This window comes from Ursus americanus, chromosome 3 (assembly GCF_024610735.1).
Source record: "Ursus americanus isolate L20-20 chromosome 3, mUrsAme1.1.p, whole genome shotgun sequence".
Classification (NCBI taxonomy): Eukaryota; Metazoa; Chordata; class Mammalia; order Carnivora; family Ursidae; genus Ursus; species Ursus americanus.
The window spans coordinates 69586979-69591913 of record NC_142129.1 but is presented as its reverse complement, the minus strand read 5'-3'; the positions used below and the strand labels follow the sequence as shown (position 1 = coordinate 69591913).

Below are 4935 nucleotides of genomic sequence, written 5' to 3'. Positions count from 1 at the left end.
AACTTTACTCGAGGCAAAATTCTTTTTTTTTTTTTTAAGTATATACCTTTTTTTTTTAAAGATTTTATTTATTTATTTGACAGAGAGAGAGAGAGACATGAGAGAGGGAACACAAGCAGGGGGAGTGGGAGAAGAAGCAGGCTCCCAGCGGAGGAGCCTGATACAGTGCTTGATCCCAGAACGCCAGGATCACGCCCTGAGCTGAAGGCAGATGCTTAACGACTGCGCCACCCAGGCGCCCCTCAAGGCAAAATTCTAAACATTATAAAACTTTTCTAAATATTATAAAAACCGGCAATATATAAAGAGAATATTTTGTGACTCGGTTGCATTTGTCCCAAAAATTGAAGGTTGGATTTTTTTTATTATAATAATATTTTTTATTATATTATGAAGGTTGGATTTTAACATTAAAAAGTTAATGTGATTTGCCACATTGAGATTAAGGAGAAAAACCATATGATCATTTCAATAGATGCAGAAGCACTTGATAAATTGCAACATTTTTCATGATTTTAGAAAGAAATTTTAGCAAACTAGGAACAGACGGGAATTTCCATAATCTGCTAAATGGTGTCCTTAAAAAAATTTATAAATATCATACCTAATGGTGAAACAGTAAAAACTTTCCTTTGATATTGGAAGCAAGAAAACATTGCCCCGTATCATCACTTCTATTCAGTATTGTACTGGAGATCTTAGTCAGTAGCATAAGGCAAGAAAAAAGGTATAAAGATTATTTAAAAATAAATTAAAATGTCATTACTCACAGATAATATAATTATGTATGTAGGAAATCCAAGATCATCTACATATACATTATTAGAATCAGTAGGAACATTAAGTAATGTTGAATATAAAATCGGTATACAAAAGTCAGTTTCCTTCCTTATATTAAAAAAAAGATGTTAGAAAATGAAAGTTTAAAGAGGTATAATTTACAGTCAAGAAATGTCAAGTCCTTAGGAATAAATCTAACAAAAATTGTATAAGACTTCTACAGAAAAATCCTACTTCATATAAATACAAAATGTAGTGAGAGATATTGGAGAAGACCTAAATAAATGGAGTGGTATTCTTTGCAAATTGATCTGTAAATTCAATCTTATTATAAATTCAATTCTAACCTTATTTTTGGGGAACTTGACAAGCTGGTTCTTAAAAGTCTTTGGACAGAGGGCCAAGAAGAGTCATGATATACTTTAAAAAGGCAGAGGATTTGTTTGATGAATATGAAGACTTCTTATGAGGCTATAGTAACTCAGGTGTTATGGCACTGACACAAGAATATTCAAATAGATCAATAGAATATTTAGAAAGCCCAGAACCAGACATTTGATTATGACATACGGATACTTGGTTTTTTAAAAATACAGGACTTTGGAGCATTGAAAAAAAGGTAGTCTTTTCAATAATGATGCTAGAACAACTGGACAGTTAGTACACTGTAAAATATGTCTGAAAGATATATCCAGATCCAAACACAACAAGAAAGTTTCCTTAACCAAAACTGCCAAGAAAGGCTTAGAACTGAAATAGAACCTGATAGAGGGGCTTCGGAAATGTGTGGACCCATACAAGTACCTTTTTGTCTTCTCTGTGGCCAACATGAGGAACAGCAAGCTGAAAGACATTGCAACACCTGGAAGCATAGCCAGATGTTCTTTGGCAAAAACAAGGTGATGATGGTGGTCTTGGGTCGAAGCCCATCTGACGAGTACAAGACAGACTGCATCAGGTCAACAAGAAGTTGAGGTGTGAGGGTCGATCTTCTTTTCACCAACCGCACCAGAGAGGAAGTGAATGAATGGTTTACAAAATATACAGAAATGGACTTCGCTCGAGCTGGAAACAAAGCAACTTTCACTGTGACCCCTGGAGCAGTTCCCCCACTCCGTGGATCCTCAAGAGAGGTGTGGTGACCCTGCTGCCTGACTATGAGGTGTGCAAGGAGGGTGATGTGCTGACCCCAGAGCAGGCCCATGTGCTGAAGCTTTTCAGGTATGAGATGGCTGAATTCAAAGCTGCCATCAAATACTTGTGGGATGTACAGTCCAGAAGGTTCTAGGAGATGGGTGATGACTTGCCTGAGAACATGTCAGAAGAATCGTGGGCGGTGGGGGAGGGTAGGGAGACAAAGGCTGATAGGCACTTGGGGCCCAGAAGTGTGAGACTGCCATCCTGCAGGCCAAACAGCAGCGAGGGTGAGAGGGACAGACTGCTTTTCTATAAGGAATAAAACTGTCTGCAGGGTAGCTCCCTGTGAACAGCAAAGAGGACTTTTCCTAGGAAAAAAGGCCTTGGCTTCAGGCTTTTATTTGGATTCCCAGGGTTCCTCTTCTTGTTCATCTTGAGCCAGCTTCCAGCACTGGCTCCTGAATGATGGTTGGGGATGTGAGAGCCACCATCTGAGCAGGGGCTTCTCTCCTCTGGTCTTTGTGCCCTTACTGGAAACAGGGGTTTGCCAAAGAATAGAGGAACCCTGGCCACCCTTCCTATCCTTTTCTTTCTCTCCCTCCTCCCCTCACCCCATCCCCCAGCCACATCAGGGCCAGGAGTCTTAAACGAAAAGACAGGATGCTTTCACTAAGACAAGAGTAAAGGCACTTCTGAAACCCAGAGCAGATATTAAAACTGTTCCACAGGGGAAAAAAAGATGGAGGGGGGGCAGAATTAAAAAGTCAATAAAATAAGATATATCCAAAAATGTGGTGAAGATAGAGAAGGAGATGGAAAATATAAAGGAATGCATGGAAAATATAATGAGAAGGAGTAACATATATTTAATTAGAGTTCCAGAAGGAGAAAATGGACATAATGGAGCAAAGGCAATATTTAAAGAAATACTGGCTATGAATGCTCCAGAAGTAGTGAAAAATATGAATCAAGAGATCCATGATATACAACATATCCAAGGAGAATAAATAAAAAGAAGTGTCATTCTTAAACTACAGAACAATAGAAACAATGAACATATCATGAGATCAGTCTGAGAGAAGGGAAGGAACACCCACAGAGGAATGACAAGATGAGGACAGACATCCTCGCAACTTCAGTGAAAGCTAGAGGACAGTGGAATAACTTTTTCAAAATGTTGACAGAAAGTTCCTATCAACCTTGAATTGGATATCCAGCCAAGTTATCATTCAAAAATTAAAGGAACAGAAAAACATTTACAGATAAACAAAACTGGGAACTTCTACCAGCAAGACACTTGCTCAAAAGGAAATTCTAACAGGTATACTTTAAGAGGAAAAAGATACCAGAAGATGGTCTGAAATTCAAGATGGAATAGTGAGCAAGTAAAATGGTGGTCACATACGTAAATTCAAATAATGGTCTATATAAAACAATAACTGTGTCATGTATGGCATTTAAAAAGAACTAGAATCATTAGAAATTATGAGTCAAGAATCTCCCTGAATATTACAGAGGATAATGGTAACTGCAGTGTAGAGGCCCAGTGGACACCACCTTTGCCAAGTGATTAAAGTCAACATCATCACTACATAATGTACTTCAAGATATGGAGGACTGAGAAGGGCTAATCACTTTGTGGTTTTCTTGCCAAAAATGCATAACCTCAATCCAATTAGGAGAAGACATCGGGCAAATCCAAACTGAGGTACATTCTGCAAAATAACGGATTAGTTCTCTTCAAAAATGTTGGGGACATAAAAGACAAAGACTCAGAAACTGTCACAGATTGTAGGAGACTAAGGAGACGTAACAACTAAATTTTATATGGGATCCTGGGTTAGACTCTGGTACAGAAAAAAGACATCAATGTAAAAATGTAAATTTCAAATAAAGTCCATAGTTTAGTTAGTAGTATTATACCAATGTAAATATTGCAACTTCTCTGTAAATCAATATTATTTCAAAATAAAATAAAAACAAGACTTGAGCTAAAATATTCTAAAGCCTTTTTTTTTGAGGTATATGAGAAGTTGTTCAGCTGTAAGACTGTGTTAGGCATACTTGATAAAATTTGATAAATTTTTAAGGGTTATTATTAACAATAAAAGTAGAGGGAATAGATACCAGACTTATAAAGAGAAAAACTTTAAGGGGAAAACACGAAAGAGGAGGAGGAACAATAACAATATTCAGGGAGGTTTTTTAAAAAGCAAAAAAAGAGAAAAAGAAATTGGACAGAAAAAAATTTAAAAGAAAGTAAAACCAAGTCCAAATATAATCAAAATTAATGTGAATGGACTAAATAACCAATTGAAAGTCAGATTAAACAAAAACAAAAACAGAAACCCAAGTGCTATTATGAAAGATGACTGTAAAGCATACGATCACAGAAAGGTTGAAATTAAAAGGAGGAACCCATGTTACATATGACCTTGATTTATGACAAAAGTGGCACTAAGATCACTGTGGAAAGTATGGCTTTTGATTCTGGGTCAACTAGAAATCCGTACAGAAAGAAAAAGATATTTTATCCCTATCTTGCCATCCACAAAAATCAATTTTAAGTGGACTAAAGATTTAAATGTGAAAAGTAAAGCAGTGAGAAGACATTAGGATAGAGAATGAATTAAGTGGACACAAAAAACATTGTAATAGTAACAGATTGGAAATAACATAAATGTCCCTGATAGGAGATACATCAATAAATCATCTTCTAACCATGCATAAAACTAACTTCAACAGAACCTTAACCACACCAGGCCAGGCTGGGGTTTAATCAATATATTTTTAGCTTTTGCTTTAACTTAATGTTAAAGATTATTAAAATCGCTGTGTCCAAATCATCTCCACTCGAAGTTTCTCAAGCTTATGGCTTTCATTTTAACTATGACTGAGTCAAAGTATTTGGGTGTATAATTTTCTATTTCCACAATGTGTTTTCTCATGTTTTAATTTTATGGTTTTTGCCTTTTGTGCCTTAAGGGGTTCTTCTATATTTACTTCTCTATCGGTCAG

General features: G+C 36.4%; 1 pseudogene; it reads left to right on the top strand.

Moving 5' to 3' along the window:
• Positions 1–905: 905 nt before the first annotated feature.
• LOC123788701 (mRNA turnover protein 4 homolog pseudogene) lies at positions 906–2239 on the top strand (annotated as a pseudogene).
• The last annotated feature ends 2696 nt before the right edge of the window (positions 2240–4935 follow it).